General features: G+C 36.1%; 1 long non-coding RNA gene across 3 annotated transcripts; it reads left to right on the forward strand.

Moving 5' to 3' along the window:
* The first annotated feature begins 1092 nt into the window (after positions 1-1092).
* On the forward strand, positions 1093-9782 carry LOC128073282 (uncharacterized). 3 transcript variants are annotated; one of them, XR_008202659.1, is made up of 4 exons: positions 1093-1218; positions 1489-1547; positions 3859-3960; positions 9677-9782. It is a non-coding gene; the product is annotated as an uncharacterized LOC128073282 (long non-coding RNA). The 3 variants fall into 3 exon arrangements; XR_008202657.1 differs by lacking the exon at positions 9677-9782 and adding an exon at positions 5905-8642; XR_008202658.1 differs by lacking the exon at positions 9677-9782 and adding an exon at positions 4488-4558.
* The last annotated feature ends 10463 nt before the right edge of the window (positions 9783-20245 follow it).

Consider the following 20245-nt stretch of genomic DNA (forward strand, 5'->3'; position numbering starts at 1 on the left):
TAGCTGCTTATGTTAGAGGGGTGGGTTCTTTATTTGCTCATATTTTAAGCCTAGGGAAAAAAAATAGGTCCATTATAGTTAAATACCAACTATTACATATAGCCAATATAGAGAGAGATTTGGGAAGAAAACAGAGGCTTCTGGTATCATTTCAGATGCCCCAGGGTTTCTCATCTGGTGTCCACCTGACATCTGTGGTCAAGCAACACGCAGGTATACAGAGAAAAGCACAGGCAATATAATCTATATTAAATTGTATCTTCCAGGTAAATGGAAGAGAAAGTCCTAAAAAGGAAGAGTAGAGCAGAAGAGTCTTCTGTTCTTTGGAGATGACAAGATTTCTTTATTATTATTATTATTATTATTATTGTTGTTGTTGTTGTTGTTGTTATTTTTCTCCTCTTTTCCCTTTCATTCAGGTTAGGCTCACTACTGCAGCTCCCAAAGAGAAATTCTGGACAGAATGACTCAAATATAACACCAAAGTATATGTTAGCTTTCACACTATGCAAGATTATCATTATTTTATTGCAATATTCACACAACTAAAATACAAAGTGAAGATTAGAAAAATGCAAGCATAAGAGGTTGTTGATGACAGTGCTTCACATTGTTGAGTGTTGCTGTGAGGATACTAATACACTGATCAGAATGAACTTCCTTCAACATACCTTCAGTTCAGGAACACTTCATTGCATGGGATATGGGTTTCATGAAGAGCGTTCTACCTCTTGTGGAATGCATATCTTTAAATAATACAATGTTATTTTATTATCAATTGTTTATTGTATCAATATGTTTAAGTTTTCTCATGGCATACACACAGAAACACAGAAAATCGAGAAACTCAGCTTTTGTTGTTTTCATGCTGTTGTACTTGAGTTAGCAAACAAACAAATGCAAGAAGACTATAAGAAGTAATTAAATGACAAAACCTAAACTGGACTTTTGTCCCAGGGGGTTGGTCCAATGTCTGAAAGCATTTTATTCCACTCTAAACAAGTACTGTGCTAATCCCCCCGGAATGCAGCATTTATTACTTACCTGGCAGGTGTGAAGTGCTAAGTGCTAAAGGGATTATCTCCCCCTCCTTCTCTCCACCTCCTGCTTTGTTCTGAAAAATCAGAAGAAGAGGGGGAGGAGATAATCCCCTTCAAATGGAGCATTTATTACCACAGTTGGGCTTGAAGCGCTGCTTTCCGAGGGGAGTCATCACAGGTGAGTCTCCTTATACGAGTATTAAACCCCACTGTAAACAAGCCAAATCCTCATACTATTTTGACTGCTGCTTACTTGTGAAAGTTCAAGACCTTTTACTGTTCTTTCCAATAGTTAGAATTCCACTGTCTCAAGCTGCGTTCTTGTTATTATATTACGGGTATTGGTACATTTGGCTAACAGATACAATTTCTAGTGGTTGAAAGGCAATGTTTATTTTTATATTCTCATTTCCTTTTTCCACATTTTTTTTTTCTTTTTTACTTTCAGATTTAAGCCTCAAAAAACAAAACCAACCACCAAACAAAACCCTCAGTATGTTCCTACAGGTAGGCGTTGGGTGAATTTGCTAATTTCAAAAGCATTAATTCTTTGTGTCACAGACAACTGACTTTGTGAGAATTTCAGCAATGCAACTTCTTGCTACAGATTTGCTAGAGAAGCTTCTTTTGCTGGAGATGATCTCCTCCTTCATTTCAGTCAAAATCAGCTAAGTCAGAGCTACGCCATAGTACAGATCCTAAATCAACCTCATTTATACATCTACTTGCATTTCAGGCCTCTCTTCTATGCTGACAGCACAGGTGTTGCTTTGTGCTCATTCTGACGTGGTTTGTCTGAGAAAACTTACAAATATAGGAAAAGAGTAGTGGGTCAGAGAACGTCCATGTAGCTATAGCACCAGAGAGGGAAAGCAAGTCTAATTGAACTTCATTAAGGTTGTTGTGAAGCTGCAAGCCATTTTCCTGTAGTGGGTTAGGAAGCAAACGGCAATTTCAAATCAATTAGTGTTTGATGAATTTTCTTCAAGGAAAGTGAGAGAAAGTGTTAGCTGCTGTAGCCAGGGAGAACCAGGTGAGTAAGCCTGCCCATGTTCCTGGAGCAGATACAGTAACAATTATGATTGCACCACAGGTTGTGATTTTTCAATTATTTTTTTTATCAAGGCATGTAGAATGTAGAGAAAAAATGATCGGTAAAAATACATGAGAAAGGATTCTAGTAAAAATTGCCCTTTGAAGCCAAGAGCTTGTTAATTCTGTGGAAGTAACATTGGGGGGGACAAAACTCTGGCTTTTTTTTTGTAACCTCATGCTATTTCATTGAGACTTAAAATTCCTGCAAGGTATTCAGTGTATCTGCATTGTAAGAATAGCTCTTCAAGGAAAAAGACATCATTCTGTACGTTCTCATGAAGATTGAGCTCCAAATGCAGTTTGTCAATTAGAAAATCAGTTTCAATATATGCTTAACTTAGGCTCTGATATGGAAAGCTTTAAGGATGAATTTCCAGAATTCCAGTAGTCTTCTATTTTTAACTGTCATTCAGGTGTATGAAATGCAAAAAATGCAAACACCGCAGTGGGTGGTGAAGAAACAAAATAAAAAGGAATTGTCACACACACATTTTTTTCTTGTATGTAAGCCAGATTGTAATGTAGATGCTTAGTTAGTCTGACACTGATTAAATCAATTCTTTGAGCAGAACCTCTGATATTTTGTATTTTTTGTCTTTCTGCTAACTGTGCAAAAACTTAGGTGCGTGACTTGCTTCTGTTCTTCTTACATTTGAGAGAATTTCTAATTCATTTGCAATGCTACCAGCTTTCAGGGCTCACAAAGAGGTTCAGTAACTATACTTGCCTTTATTTTCAGCCACTGACAGCATACTATAGAAAAGGAGAATTAAGGATAAATGGCATGCTTAGTATTGGAGTGCCTAAAATACCTACTTTGTTCCAGGAAAGCTGTTACTCTCTTGTTGCTGCTTTTTCATTCAATTCTAAGAACAAAATCTCCAAGCTAAATTTGTGTTTGCACCTATTTGTTTCACACAATACAGCAGTGTTGTCAAGGAAAATATTTTTCCAAAATATGTTTCTTTGAAGAATCAGAACATTCAAGAATTTGGCATGGTTAATGCAGAAATGGGTTAGGATATATGTAAGCATACTGACAATTCCAATACACAGCTGTATTTCTTCTTTTATCCTGTACATTTTGTTGAATCTTAGGCTCAAGCGTTTTGCTGCTTAAATTACAAGGTGGTTCTGTTATGAGAGGATACTATTTGAATTATGGTTTTTTTATGTTTTGTTTATATATATTTTTTAAATAAAAAGGGCTAGATATTATATTTTCAAATACTGGGTTGCTGGATACCTAGGGCTTATTATGCTTTCAGTAGTTATTTTGTGAAACCAGAGACGTTAATAGTGTATTATTTGATATTTTTTTTACCCACTGTCCTGCTAATAAATTTGTCAAACAGTGAAGGAACAGAAATACTGTGAGATCAGTTAAACTGAACAGCCAATGTAAACAATCTGGCATCTCTTTATAACACATCCAGAGCATTCAGAATATGTTTATGAATTCTAAGTATGCTTACAGTCAATCTGCATGCCTCATAAATGCTTCTGAAATTAATGAAAAACTAACAATTGTAATCTTTCTCTTTGATGAATATTATTTAGTTTATATTCATTTCCTTTCCAGACTGGAATATTTTTCTTTCCTGTCAAGTGAAAAAGAAATTGCAATAAGATCTGAAACATATAACTGAAGATGCAAGAATGATTTTGTTATATAACTGCATTGTTAGATTCAGTAAGTAGGTCTTTTTGTATTCATTTGCAGGTGCAACATGATGTCCCTATGGGCCAAAATGGCTTTTATTTGATGTTCTGACTGTTCATTATACCAAGAATCTTCTGAAAAGCAAAGTGACTTGCACTGGAGGTACACAGATATTAGTGATTCCTAGGGAAAGGAGAATTCTTAAAAAATATGTAAAATTGCAGTTGTTATACACTGAGCTCAGTTTCTTCTAAACCTGTATTTTGTATTATTCTGATATTTAAAAACACTGCCCTAGGTGACAACAAGGTAAGTCTCCTAATGAGATCACGTACCCAGGGAACTGCGTATGGAGCTGAATATCTGCTTCAATGCATTGGAAATTATGTTGATAAGACTGGGATATCTCAAAGTTTGTACCAGGTAGGTCTCATGAATGTCCACAAAGGGGGGAGGGGGAAAAAAAAAAAAGAATGCTGTCTGCAAGACTGTCAGGACATATTGAACAGATAGGCTGACAGTAGCAGTTTCCTGGATCGTGTCATTATCTGTGATAAGACATGGTATCACCATTACAAGCTGGAGTCAGAATGACAGTCTACAGAGTGATGATCTGAATTCTCCATCAAAGGAAAAGTTCATGATGCAGCCTGCACAGGTAAAGTGATGTGCATTGTCTTTTGTGATAGGAAAGAGGTGATCCTTCTGGATTGCCTGAAACCTGGATAAACCACCAATTCTGACACGACATTGCAACACTAAGCTGAAGCTCAGTCAGGCCACAGAAGAAGACAACAGTTCTACTGCAACAAGAATGCCAGGCCCCATAGCGGTCTGATGACTGTAGAGCACATTGCCAGTCTTGGCTGGATTGTCTTTCCACACCCACTGTATCATTGGGATTTGGCTTCTTCTTTATCTATTTGGGCCAGTGAAAGATGGCTTGGGCAACATTTTTCCTAGCAGTGACTATCATACTATCATAGCAACTGTGAAACAGTGGGTCACCTTTGCTGGTGCAGATTTTTGAGTGTGTCATGCAGGCTTTTGTGCATCCCTAGCAAAAATGCATAGCTAATGGTAGTGGCTACCTTGAAAAATAGCATTTTGTAGCTGAGAATTTGCTCTATCAGATAGTGTTATTGTGCTCTTTGTATCTGTTGTAGTTACATTGGAAATAAATAGGACAAATTACTTTTGGGCTGACTTAGATACGCTATCACAGAAAATCATAGAATCTTGAAACCATAGAATGACTTGGGTTGAAAGGGACCTTAAAGATCACTTAATTCCAGCTCCCCTCCTGTGGACAGCATTGTCATCCACCAGATTAAGTTACTCAGGGCTCCATTCAACCCGGCCTTAAACACCTAGGAGATGATATATCCACTTCTCTGGCAACATGTTCCAGTGCCTCTTCATCCCAAGCAAATAATCTATATAATTTTTATTAAAAGCAAATATTGTATTTTAATTTCCAGATTTCCATGAAAAAAAAATGCATTTTAAGATACCAGTGTGTTAGGTTTGTCTTCTCGGCATCTGACATATTTCTCATACAAAATATTCAGTAATCATTCACCATGAATTTGGTGCTCTTATATTACAGATTTTCCTTATCATTATTTCAGTACAGAAAAAGCTCCTCCTGTGTTTCGTGTCAGGATTTTATTCTGTTTCTAAGGACATCTATGCAATGAACACTAGCTAAAGGAAGAGCAAATCCTTAGTCATCCTGGTGCCACAGCAGCACCAGCAATGAAAAAAAAAAAAAAAACAGTAGAAATTGCTGTGATGGAAAGCAGTTGAATAGAATTAGACTGGAGTTTTCATCCATAAAAGTATCAGAGTGCAAACTGCACCTAGTTACATAAAGTAAAAAAAAAAAGTATGTGTATGTTCCTGACCTCATAGATCCATTGGTCAATATGGTTTCTTCTTTCATTGTAATTCTTAGTACAGCTATCCTTTGCAATTCATGACATTCAAGAAAAGTGTGACAGTTAGAAATTCAACATCAGCAAGGCAATTTTTCCCCATAAGAATCAATGTAATATGGGGTGGGAGGATGGTAAGGGTTTCATTATTTTTTTTTTTTTTTCCCAGAGATCCGAGAAATGCACTCATTCTAAATATACAAGCAGAATTTCTGTGTTTTAAAGGTGAGAGAGACAAGAACAGCATCATCAGGATTGTCAGAGGAGAGAAGTCTCTTGGCATCTTGGTTTTTGAGACAGATTGCTGTGAAAATGGTATCAGCTGTTTTGTCTACAGAACTCGATGTAAATTTTCTTGCTTAGGCATTCTTGTAGCCTCTCCGTGATGTCAATTAAATCAACGAAGTGTAAACAAAAGAAAAATGGTGTGAAGATGGTTATCAGAGCTATGTATTTAAATATTAGCAACAGATTTCCAACATGAAATTGCAAGGAAACAGCTGTGTTAGCAGAACGCTCAGAAGTCCTTGGGGTGAAATGGGTTTCAACTCAGAGTGCTGAAGGAATTAGCATATATTATAGCTGGACCCCTCTCCACAGTTTACGGAAGGTATTGGGTATCTGGGGAGGTCCTTGCTTACCAGAAGTTAGTCAATGTTATCTGTGTACACGGCATGAAAGAAGACACAGGAAACTACATATCTTTCACGTTGTTTCACCTCAGTCCCTTTAAAAGTTATGGAGAAGATCGTCCTGGAGGGTACTGAAAGTCTGTTAAAGAACAAAGCTATTATCAGGCATAGTCAATATGGCTTCATCAAGGGAAAGTCCACCCTTAGTAATTTGATCTCTTTCTACAATAAGGTGATCGATGATCGGTGGCTGAAGGAAGTGAATGTAATCTTTCTGGATGTAAGTAAAGGTTCTGATACAATATTTCATGGCATCCTTCTGGGTATACTGTCCAGCTATGAAATGAGCTGGTTTGTGCTATTCCAGGTGAAATGACTCAACGGTAGTTGAGCGGTAAAAGGATCTGCCTCTAGGTGGCAGATAGTCACCACCGTTATTTGCCAGGGCTCAACTCTAAAGCTATTCTCTTTCAAAATTTTTGTCAGTGGTCTGGATGAAGGACTGGAGTGCTACTTCTGCAACTTTGCTGACAATACTAAACTGGGAAGTGCCATCACCTCCCTAGAGAAATGAGAGGCCTTGCAGAGATCTATATACATTGGAGCACGGAGCAATGTCATGAAGTTCAACAAAGGAAAGCGCAGGGTTCTGTACCTGGCATAGAGTAATGCTAGACACAGGCACAGACTAGGAGATCAGCTGCTGGAGAGCAGCTTAACAGGAGGAGGCCTGGTGACAGCAGGCTCAGAAAGAGGTAGCAGTTGGCCAAAATGGCAAAATGCATTGTGGAGTTCATTAAATACAGCATAACCAGACAGCAAAAAAAAGTGCAATATTTTGAAGCCCTACTTTGAATATTGAGGTCATAATGTCATAAAAATGACATTAAGGTCCTTGAATACCAACCTTGAAAGCCAGAGGACAATGAAGCTAGTAAAAAGATTGAAAGTCATGTCTATGAGGAGAGGCTGAGGACACTTCGATTCACGTTGGAGAAAAGGATGCTGGGAGATGAAATCACGGTGCTCTACAGCTCCTTGAAGGAAAGTGGAGAGGGAGAAGCCAGTCTCTGCTCCATGGTAACTGATGACATGACATGCTGGAAGACAAAGCTGCGCAGAGGGAGGTACAGGCTGGATATCAGGAAAACTTTGTTTATGTGAGTGTAGTCAAGCACTGGAACAGCTTCCTAGAGAGATGGTTAATGTCTCATGCCTGTCAGTATTCAAAAGACATTTAGACAATGCCCTCAATAATATTCTTTATCTTTTGTTTATTCTATTCAGTGGTAGGAACAGGAAACATTTTTCTGCAAGACTTGGAATAATCTGCTTCTAATTCACCTGTGCTGGAGAGTGGTTTTGATCCTGACAGTCAGCATTTACTACTAACAAGGTTACCCCAGTTCACATAAAAAAGCGCAGATAGGAAAAAATATATATATATATTTCCAGGAAGCCTATATTCAAAGGATTAACAATTAAGAAAATATCAGAATTACAATGCTATTGATGTGTACAGAAAACTGAGTTTTTACAATGGTTGTGATGTTCCTTTTTTCTCGATCAGTTCTACTGAAATAAGAAGTATTTGACTTAATGCTGATATCTCTCCAGACCAAGATTTACCTGAGATTTCCTAGCAGAAATATAGGTAATCTGGGTGATATTTTCCTTCTTCTTATCTTTTTGTCTAAATCTTAGTGTAAATTCTTTTGAGAAGAGATAGTCCTATGTACATATAGAGTTATTTACTAGGAGATGAAACTCTAGACACGGTATTTTAAATTTGCAACAGAAAACTGAATACCACTTAGTGCAGAGACAGAAACAAATCCTTTGAATATCTGTATATTGTCAAGGTGTGTAATTAGTGCCTGGAAGTATAAATAATGGTGCTAGTGATGTCACTGTTTTTCCACTGTTTTCAGATTGCTAAATTAACTCCTTCTTCAGGAGATCTACACTTGGTAAGAGTTTACATATAAATGAACTAATCTGGTCCCAGATGTTTCCTGTCTTTTCTTCAGATGTTAAGTGTATAAGCTTCTAGCTTGTGGCAAGTATACAGGAGTTCACAGAATGACAAGAGACGAGAAAGCTGAGCACTTTGCAGGTGCTGATTCACAGTCATATGGATACATCAGTATGCAGACCTACAGGTACACACATTTCAGAGCAGGGGTACATTGTGTATGTAATGATTCTTTGCAAGGATGAGTTGTAAGAACAAAACACAGAATGAGGACTGTGACCAGATGAGTTAGTTATAAGACCTCACAGAGCTGTGATCTGCAGACAGCACTGGTTAGCCACAATTCCAGATAAGAATTTTCACCACTTAATCTTCATTATGTAGGGAAAAGGGCATAACATGAACTTCACCAAGAATTTCTTTCACTTGGCCAGGGGATATTGTATGCAGAGCTTCATCTATCCAGCAGCTGCTCTCAAGTATAGCAAGGAGCTCTGAGCATGTGTTTATATGGAAGTTTTCATTAGACAGAGAAATGACAGAAATAATATTTCACTGACTCCTCTTTGTGTCTTCAAAAAAGTTGTGAACACTGTTTTAATCGTGGCTGATTTTGTCTTTTTACACAATGTCCAGCCATAAAGATAAAACAGTTCTTTGTTATGTAGAAGTAGGAGATTTTCTATATCTGCCTTATCTTTAAGCTGATCACACTTGTTCTGAAAAACAAACATAATATCTGAGGATTGAGGTTTGGTAATGGCATTTATCTAAACAGCTATAGCTATCTGAAAATAATCCATATGTGGACATCCTTGTATCCTCAGAACCAAAGAGCAAAGTGAATGGTCTTCTGTATTTTTAACACTTTAGATCTCTTTCATATTCAGTTATCATAGAATCTTAGAATCAGAATATCCTGAATTGGAAAGGTCCTATAAGTATCACCAAGTCCAACTCCTAACTCCACACAGAACTACTCAAAATTCAAACTATATTTCTGAGAACACTGTCCAGACACTTTTTGAATTCTAACACGTGTTTGGTGATTGCCCAGCCTTCCCATTTATTGAGATGTCTCTACAAGACATCTCTACCCTCAATGAAATCAATAACTCCTCCCAGTTTAGTGTTGTCTCCAAACTAACTTAGTATACCTTTTGAGTACTGTATCTAAATCAATGTTGAAACCATTAAAGAGAATTGTCCCTAAAAGGGCCCATGCAGAATATCACTACTGACTGTCTCACAGCCTGATGTAGCCTCATTTATACAAACTGACTAGCCTGACCCATCAGCCAGCTGTTTACCAGTTGCATTATGTTTTTGTGTAGTTGTATGCTGGTGTTTTATCCAGAAGGATCCTGTGAGAATCAGTATCAAAAGCCTTGCTGGAATCAAAAAAAGATGACAACACCTGACTTCCCTTTTGCCAATGAGGTAGGTAACTTTGTCAGAAAGAGAGATAAAGACATTAAAAATATGACCATGAAAACTGAAAATGCCTACTAAATGGCATCACTGAACATGATAAATCAATGAAGAATATCACTATCACATGAAGTTATGCTTGAGAATTTGTGAACAAATTCTCACTGGAATTCAACACTTCAGATCTTATAAAAAGTTTCTTTATAACTTAGAATCAGTACAACAACTAAAAATGTAAGAGGGTAATTAAGCTCCTCCTAATTTTTCTAAGATGCACCAGATGATCCTCATGCTAAATGTACCTATGTTTCCCTGTTGTCTATTAAGGGAGCCTCTGGAGATTTACTTAGCCTGATACATCTGTATTGTAGATATTAAAGCAGGAGAGATGAATGTCACCGTTACTGTTTAATTGCATTCCTGGTACAGTGTAGAACCCGAGAGAACAAGTGGGGATTTTTGACACAGGATTTAATCCTATGTCCAAAACGAAAGGAGGGAGGGAGGAAGGCAGGCAGGAAGGAAGGAAGGAAGCTCTCTACTAAGTTATAAACTGCACTTCCTGGAAATGTCTCCATGTTCATTCAAGGAGTCTCATTTGAATACTGGCCTGGTCTGACCCTTGCCAGTTAGTAAGATCTAACAGATTTGCTGTAACTTAGAAGAGTTTCCCCTTTCCCCCCGTCACAGCTTGACTTGTCTGGAAAAAAAATTCTAAAGCTATGGAATATATTGTACTTCAGTACAAAGATCAGCCACAAGAGCCACAGTACCTGTTTCTAAAAATTTTTCCCCCAAGGGTTGCTATTTTCTGTTTTTTTATTCAAGGTAAATATCCTCAGTCTCTTTTTGAGCTACAGTAAAATATTGGTATAAAAATGAAAACAGAGCTGCTGAATTCAGTTTCAGCTAGCATAACACTCAAAGGCATATTTTCAGCATATTCAGTGAAGTCTTGTTAGTCCTATGTGGTACTTAAGTATTAACAACCTAATTAGATATTCATGTGGATTATTCACTGTTGATCTTAGAGTATTAAAACCATACCAATTGATGGGATCTTTTTAAGTATTCCTGATGGTTTTTTTTTTTTTTTTTTTTTTTTTTTTTTTTTTTTTAACAATGGAACTTGAGATTTCTCAGGTTTTCTTTAAAAATTGTAGAGAATCCAGTTAACATGAAATATCTAGTTGTATCTTCAGTATCTTCAGTCAAATTTCAGATCAGGTTATTTCCCAAGTTGAGGAGAAAAAGCAGTGTTATTTGAAAACAGACCTCCAAAGATCCAGGTGAAACTGGGACACAGATGAGGCCAGCTCAGGCAACAAGGCAATTAGATGCAAACAGTGTATTTACATTATTATTGCACTGCTTATGAAGACTATGAAAACTAATGTTCAATAACTATTTTCTCTTTTACTTGTGGTTTCTGTCTCTTTTTCTATTGCAGACAGCGCAGGTGAGAACCACTAATGAGGCAGCACAGAAACTGCTTTGAACCTGTATAGTCTTCATCTCCCTCTGGCCTCTTTTTCTGGGGGTTGAGGGAAAAGGAGGGGGACAGAATAGGCCAGAATCACACTCTCTGAGCAACAGCAAATAATTCCCCCTCTGAAATGACAGTAAAATAATAAAATAATATAATAAAATAAAAGTTAAAAAAAAAAATATCACAAGAGGTGGAATCATTACCCTTTTAAAAATATTTATAGCCTTATTATTGGAGGTGTATGAGATACATTATCAGAGCCCCAAACAAAATTGTACATCTGTATAGAGGAAAGTCCCTAGATGATTTTACAGCAGCTGTTGTCTGGCACTCTTGAGGGCAGAAGTGGATTCTAATTTCAGATTGGTTCAGATAACTCCTGAAATAAGAGAAAAGTAAAAGACTAAGAATCTGATTTTTTTTTTTTTTTATTTTTTTTTTTACTAGTTTATTATAAATTCCCCATGTAATCATATAAACTGATTTTACATAACTACATTATGTCCAAAAGAAAACCTATGGTCATGTCCCTCTCTAATCATTCTATATTTTATTTGGAACAATTCATTGTTATTCCTGCTGTCCCCATGAAATGCTACGCCTTCCTTAGGAGTGATCATAAATGTGTATTCAAATGCAACTAGATGAATTGGGCAGTGTGCTATTTGTGAATCTGATGTATTGAACATGACCAGATTTATAGCACCGAACTGGGCATTACTCAGAATCTAAACTTAGCCACCTCCAGCCCTTCTGGTATCCAAGGATAAGTTGGAATACAAGGAAGTTTATTTTATTTATTTTTAATAAAGGCTAAATTTATTTGCCTTTTTCATGCAACATGGGTAAATAAATTTCAGCAGGAGCTAGTCTATGATCAGGGAATATGGTATGAAAATACATGAAATTTTCCATCTTCTGAGGAATAAATCGAATGAACCTTCAATGGCGGTGGGATAAAAAAGCATCTGCTTAACGTACCACAAACACTAGTCTAGATTTTGAATTTGCTCCAGTAATGTGGTTCAGACCACTCCTACCCCTGATCTACCTTTAGATCGTCCAAACTACGATTAAGGTAGAGCTAGGATTCATGAATTAGCCCTCAACTATTTTTGTATGCTCTGCAATAGGAAGGACAGTTGATTATGATGCTGTATAACATTTCTGAAAAGTGTAACAAACTGCCATTTTACCCACCTTTCTTCTGACCTGTTTTCTAGTTAGGTTTTGAATACTTAGTAGATGATTCACAAAAAGTCTGTTAGCCAGTCAAGACAAGTAATATTTTTCTCTTAGTTCCAGAAGTACATCATAATGTTGCAGTTCCTTTGTTTAATTTCTGCTTTTGAACTTTTATAAAGATTGTCATATTTTTACCAGACAATTCTCAAATTTTCAAACTTTCTATGGGACAAAGTTAAAACGTTAGGAAAACTATTTCTATAATTTTACTTTAAGATCGTGTTATATTGCATCTGCTACTAAATTATCTGATGTATCTCTGAAGTTCTTAAAGGGGAAATTATATTTATGATTTCACAGGAACTGCTGCTGAGTATGAAGAAGTAAATAGCAATGTACTTGCACTAAAAGGCGTGCAAGTGAAAACATTGCATAACCTTTTTTCCTTTATTATCTCAATGTTTTAAAGCTGTTCTGCATTGCTGATCCCTCATAGTACCATTGTGGGAAGCAGAGAGAAGAGGAAAATATTGGTTAGGCTGAGTATATGTTGAAGAATAAAAAGAAGAAATGTACCCATTGCATTTTCTATAGCTCTTTGAGAAAGCAGATGACTTTCATAACTGTTGATGAACTCATTTGGTTTCTAGACATTATTCTCTGCCTTTGCAGAACAGTATTTTACAACTGGTTGAACTATCTTTTTAAAGATGCAACTTTTGTGTTTGGAAAAACTGTTATGAGATTGCATTTTAATAAAGCCTGTAATCTGGATTGTCAGTTTGATGTGTCACTTGTAAGCAAGCATTTCATGGAAAACGGAGATGAGTTCTGTGTTTTAAATTAGTCTGTAAAAGCTGTTTTAAAGAACTGAGAGAGACTGTCCCCTTTCCCACCCCAGGCCCTCCCTCCTTCCCTCAAAAAAAAGCTTATGAGTTACTTCTACTGAATTGCAGTTTCTCTTCCTCAGCCTTGTAAATCCCAGATTCTCAATTTACCTTCCAGCCTAGCTATTAAAACATATGATACAGGAGTGACAGAATACTGGGATACTCCAAGGCATTCAGAAGAGAAGGCATTTAATTTCTGTGTTTATTTGGGATGAAAGTTAGGTGGAAAAGGCAAAAGAAAGTTATTTCCTTGTAGGAGAAATAGAAAGATGCTCATTATGGTTGAACAAGAGTAAAGAATAGGAAGAGTGTTATGTATTAGCAAGCTCATAGGGGAGTCTAATGTCTGGAGACTCAATTTCAAAGCCTTTAAGTGTAATGACTGAGAAATAATAAAAAATTATTTATGGTATTGTATGTATGGTATTATAAACAATGTTGTTTAAAATAAAAAAAATAAGGCTTGACTTATCTTATAGAGTGAATGTTTCCACAGCTACATACAGGTGTCTTGCTCTAATTTGTAGGAGGGAGAGGAGGTTCTTTGATATCTGCATCCCTGGCATGAGATTAAGAAGCAACGGTTCAAATGTTGGTCCAACCAGTTTATTATGAATCTTAATCAGGGAGATGGGGAAGGGGAGGATGGACACTATCACAAATTAGGGTGATGGCTAAGGAAAGAAGGGCAACAGGAAAGAAGCAAGCAGTCTTTATAGGAAGCAAAAGGGAGATAGTCACCACCATGGATCCAGCGTAGTTCATAGCTCAGTCTTCAGGTGGTGGGTCATTGGGCATCGTTCTGTTGACGAAGACAGTAAGCATGGCAATGATGGCGACTTCTTTCCAAAGCTAGTATCAACTTATTTATAAGTCCAAAGTGGTTGAGTCAGCTCTTTTTGGAGTGACAGGTTCTGGCTTTTGGATCACAGCAGGAACTCCTTTTGTTCCCATCTTCTGGGCCCTGCCAGCAGATAAGATGGAGCTGGGAGTCCTCAGCTTGTATCTTGCCTTCACAGGATACAATGGTATCATCCCCCAATCTCCCATGGAATTACTTGGTCACAGGCCAGGTTATCCACCTGTAAACAGTTCTGAGCACTCTCTTCAGAAGGCAAACAGCTCCAAAGAAGTGCTTTCAAATGTAAAATTGTCCATACAGTGATGTTGATTGCCACAGGGCAACACCCATCACTCATCTCCTAAACAAGTCAGTCTTATCACAAGAAATATCTCAGGAAGCAAGCTTTGAGACAGGATTCATACAACAGGACAAACACTTTTGTTTGTGCACATTGTCAAGTCTTGTCTGTGTACACAAAGAGACTGTGGATCAGACAGATGGCTAGTACAGAAAAAGGAATAATTAGAAACAAGTATCAAAGTATGGAGAATATAGAACATAAAGAAACACCAATATGTGCGTGGGCTGCCCTTACAAATCCAATAGATATATACCATCAACTAGTCCTGTAATTTCCGTATTTTCAATCTTAATTTATAATTAGCAGTGTTTCCAAATAGGCTCAGATTCCTCTAGAACAAATGTAGAAGACAATTAAATAAAAAAAAATGCTGTTCTGCAAAGACAGAATAATTTCTTTACTTTTTTTTTTTTTTTTTTTCTCACATTCTAATGAACTTTTATGCATATGGAGCAAATTTCAAATTTCTCTACATCTTTGCTCCTGCAATACACATGGAAACTCGTAAAGTAGCTACTTTCTTTAGTTGCTGACTTTATTTCCAGCACGGAAAGTACTGAAATACAGGCCTAATAAGCCTACCAAGATACCAAGTATCTGTATTCAAAAATTGAATGAAACAGGAAACCAAGCCATCCTTTTACTAATCCCACAGATATTAAATGACTGCAATATACGTTTCATGATCGTCAGCATTTAATTTACATGACCTTCAAAAGAAAGTACACTTCCTGCTTTAGAAATGCTACATTTTCATTTCTGATGTTGACAAGTCCTAGGACAGGTAGTATTTATGTTTAGAATTGCCATCTTCTAAACATTCAATCGAGTTCACAAAATAGCCATGCAGAAACTACAGATATGAGCTCTGGTTTTCAGTGATTATAAATATATTCTTAAATGCTTAAGTTTGCTATAGGCTCCAGAGAATGTTCCCTGATCTGTTTTCTAAGTAAATTCTTTAATAGACTAGCAAAACTTTAAAAGAAATATTAATCTGTAGGACCTGTGAAATTCAAAGATTAAGAATGTGACTCCATCTTGAAATAAATTTAGTATTCATCTATGCCTTATCTCTGTAGCCAGAAGACCTCTGCACCACAATTTACCAAGGAACATTTTCATCCAAGGAATTAAGTGTTTTAAGTGCTTCTGAAACTCAAGAAGTAGCTGGCTCACACACCAAATTTATAGCTGGAAGCTGTACAAAATATTATGTAATTTCTAACTTTGTTATTAGTTTATACAAAATATCTACTTAATTTTTTTTTTAAACAGTGAAAAGGTTGTTCTTTAAAAATACATGAATGATGGATTTTGCATTCAGATATGTGTCTTAAAAAAAAAGCACTCACATTTTGGAAGATAATACACGTATGCAGAGAGAAAGTGAGAGATGTATAAATAGAAAACTTCTAAAACAAAGTCTCAATTCTCCATATTTTAGAATTCTGGCTTTCAAAGGATTTAAAAGTCATTTTCCAAATTATTTTTATCTTTAGTAGTTCATAATAGAGACACCTTAACTGCCACCGTTTAATAAAACAAAAGAGTGTTAAATTTGTTCCAGTCAGCGAGTATACAGCATGCAAAGAAATGCCATCCCTGGACTGCCTAGTGTAGCTATTTGTTTACATTGCCATAATCTTGGCTTAAAAAGCTGTATTTTCAGGTCACCACAGGCATTAGCAGAATTCATGTAGCTTCTGTTTCTACAAGAGGTCTGTGTGAATCAAAGAATTCTCATAGTCATATAAATAAATAGACTCAACATTTAAGTGTAGTTGAAAAGTCCCTCTGTGGTATCTCCAGAGTATCATGGAAGGAAATGTAAAATTGCAGATGTTTTCATTCCTTCTTTCACAAACCCTGTTTTTCCTGGAGCCAAATTTTTGCATTACGTATAGTACTGACATAGGAGGATCCATTCAAAAAAGCCCTGTTTTTCCTGTTGTGACTGCCTGAGATTAAAGATGTTGATGCACTCAGGCTGCAGATAGACATTGCAGTGGAGTGCAGCCCTGTCTCTGATTTAAGGCACAGGATGCTCTGTTCTTCCTTATTTATACCTCCTTCCTTATCAATACTTTCTGTACTGTCACCACAACCCTAAGTAAAAACCTAAAACCTGGGAGCTTGCATATTTTCCAACACCTTCCTCACTTTGCACTAGATCCCTTTTGGAAGACAACCAGGTGGACTCATCTTCCAAAGAGTTAACTTGTTCTCTTTGGCAGCTGACATGCAAGGAGTTGGGCTTTGGTCTGTCTTGTTCAAGAGCTCTTTTCCTCAGAGCATGGCACCTACCATGGGTTTACACAGAAGAGAAGTAGATGATTTTCAGCTTAGCTATGTTTTAGAATCATATTTCTAGTGTATAACCTCATCTTAGACATCTCATCTCATCCAGAGTAACAGCAATGGCAATGTAGTCTCTCTAAGCAGCAAGCACATCTAGGCTGCCAGTTAAACTGGTGGTAGGAGCCCTCTGCTTTCTAAAATTATGCAGAGTAGACAGTATATTCACAGTTCTGAATTTACTAAAATTAAGACTTGTACAGGATTTAGGAACTCTCTCCTCAGACAGCATCCTTAGATATACTGCTTCTGGATTGTGTTCTTCATCTATTTACAGATGCTCTTCAGGAACTATAATTAATGGGCAAAGCGTGGTGATCCATTAATTGAATTTTACAAGGATAAAATGTTTGTTTTGAGATACAACAAATAAAGTACTTAAAAAACTTGTAGCCTTTAATCAATCCTCTGGATTTTCATATTAATCTGTGTGATATGCACTATATTGAGCCTGTAGTCACACAATTTTGTATATTATTGCAGAATGATTTGGACTGCACAATTTTTTTTTATCTTCTCTATCTATCATTCAAAGACAACTCATTTAGAAACTGCCAACTCATTATATTCAAATCAAAATAACATAGAAAATATTTTATTGGATTTGATAGATTGACATGTTGTAGTTAGTTATTTCAAGGTCATCAACTTTAGAAGATTCTGTAACACAAATACTGACTAGTTAAAACAAATAATTCCTGTGCTGCCACCATTTTAGAACACCAAAGCACCCACAGGAATTTTGTTGTCTCCTAGTTATTCAGAGATGCTTGAATGAATGTTTTTGTATCATACTGTAAATGCCATGGTAAATGAGACACACTGAAGGTCAAAAGCAACTCAGTTCCAGGTAAGCCTTGCTGATGCAACCATGTAGATCTGTTGACATCTTTTCAGGAAGCACTACTGTCAAATCTGTCATCATTTTGCAGGAATAAAAACGTTTTTTTCTTTTTTCTGTGATATGTTCCATATATTTTAGTCACAGACTTTTCTTCTTCTTCTTCTTCTTTTTTTTTTTTTTTTTTTTTTTTTGACATTATCTTGTTATATCCAGAGCTTTCTATTTCTGCATAGATCACCTATAATGCCACAGATATCTTTCCAGAAGTATGACATCAAGTTTTACTTGATCTCCATTTTCTAGTCTGATATTCTGTGTCATTGCCAAGACTAGTCATCCTACTTTATTTTCACTCTTAGACCTAAATCTTGTCAGTTGAGTTCTTATCCGATTATAGAGGCTTGAGTTTTTTTTTGAATGTTAGTAATTTATCTTACTGCAGGCTGTCTTATCAGACTGTGAATGTTCCTGTAAATTTGAGTCTTACTGAATCAAGTTATCTTCTGCTTTTCTGGGTGTCAAATTTAGAAAATATAATATATATATATTTATATACTATATACATATATTTTTATATATTATATATTATATATTATATATATATATAATTTTATATATAAAATATATAAAATAAATAAGTTTGAGAGAAAACAGACTATTTTCTTTAGAATGTTAGCCTATTTTCCATGAATCTTACCACTAATTAATCTTGTCATGCAAGTATTATAGTAGTATAGATCCCATAGTGTAATTGCATGAAGAAACTAGGGGACATTTTACATCATTTTCAAGAATCTGTTGTTCTCCACAAATTCTTTTGCCCAGTTCAGAAAATATTCCTATTATACATCTTATTCTCCTTTTTCCTACTTGTCACTTGAACTACTACCTGCTCTGTATCTTCTAATGAGCTCTCTTCTAATGAGATGTTGTTTCAATTAATAGAAATGTCTTTAACTGCAAGTATGAAATTAATGTTTTAAAATGTTATTATAAATTGGCTTGGAAAGAATACTAGGGCTCACTGTGCAAATATGGGAAAACTCACTTCATGAAAACACAGGAATGGAAGTATCTGACAAAAAAAGTTGTCTCCAGCTAAAGTAGCTGAGTGAAACAAAAGCCAATACCATGGAGTTCATAAATAATTTTCTTTATTTAAATTTATATTTACTCCTTGCTTTCTCTCATAGCAAAAGAAACAGTAATTGTAACATTTATATTATATTATGTCTGAATCAATTCCAGGATGTGAAATTCTGGATCTCAATTTAAGAAAAGCCCAACAATAAATGGCTTAATTAAGAAGCTACTTTAATAAGGTCAAATGAAAAGAGGAATACATATATTGAGAAAATCTTACATCTTTTCAGATAGCAGGAAAACTGCTGTAATGCAGTATTACAAAGAAAATGAATAGATTTTATTACATCAATTCCATCCATGGATAAAAATTTCCATTTTGGCATTGTAGCTGTTATCTTGTTTTCTTACAGGAAAAGAACTTCTCATCATTTTTTTTCTGCCAGACAAAAGCAAAGCTCATATGAGGAGTCTCTCCTGCACTTCTAGGTAAAGTCAAGGCAACACAGGTGGTGAAATCGCCAGCACCAGTGGGAACTACCTGCAGTCTCCTTTGTAGCTGAGAGCTGAGCTCATCCTGCAGCCAAAGATTTGAGCTTCACAGCATAGGATATGCGGCTCAAAGCAGCACAATGTAGAGTGGTCTGGTCAGAGTCCCTGCATTCACCCCTTGATTGACATACAATTTACCTTTCCCAAAAGTATTGTAAGTTACTGCTCACGCTAATAATACAGGTTTCTCAAGACATAACTAACAAGATCTAATATGGCACATATGTCTTGCTGAAGGTCACTCAGTCCGTGAAGACAAGGTCTTCTGTAAGTCTCTTAATACATCAGTGAAGTCTTGTTTTTGTCTATTGCATTGTATCTCAGACCAACTCCAAGAAAAAAATAAAGATTGCACAGGTTTTACTAATTATTTTTTTGTTATGGGACAAAAGCCAAATTCTTACTATAGATTTACTGTAAATGACTAACAAAAGCTGATTTAATTATAATTCTACTAAGGTCAGAGACTCAAATACTGCAAGTCTCTGTCATACAAATTCTCACTGAAATTAATAGAAATCAGCCTGGATAACACTGATTACAGATGATTCCACATCTTAAAGGAGATATTTCAAGTTTATATTCATACATAGAACTAAAGATATTTACAACATTAAATATTCTCATGGAATCACAGAATCATAGAATTGCTCAGGTTGGAAAAGACCATCAAGATCATCAAGTCCAACTGCAACATACTACGCTAACTTTAACAACCTCACTAAATGATGTCCCTGAGCACCACATCCAATCAATTTTTAAATATGTTCAGGGATGGTGACACAACCACCTCTCTGGGGAGTCTATTCCAGTGCTAAACAACCCCTTCTGTAAAGAAGTTTTTCCTGATACCTAACTTAAACCTT

The sequence above is a fragment of the Tympanuchus pallidicinctus genome, unplaced genomic scaffold (assembly GCF_026119805.1).
Source record: "Tympanuchus pallidicinctus isolate F22 unplaced genomic scaffold, pur_lepc_1.0 scaffold8, whole genome shotgun sequence".
NCBI lineage: Eukaryota > Metazoa > Chordata > Aves > Galliformes > Phasianidae > Tympanuchus > Tympanuchus pallidicinctus.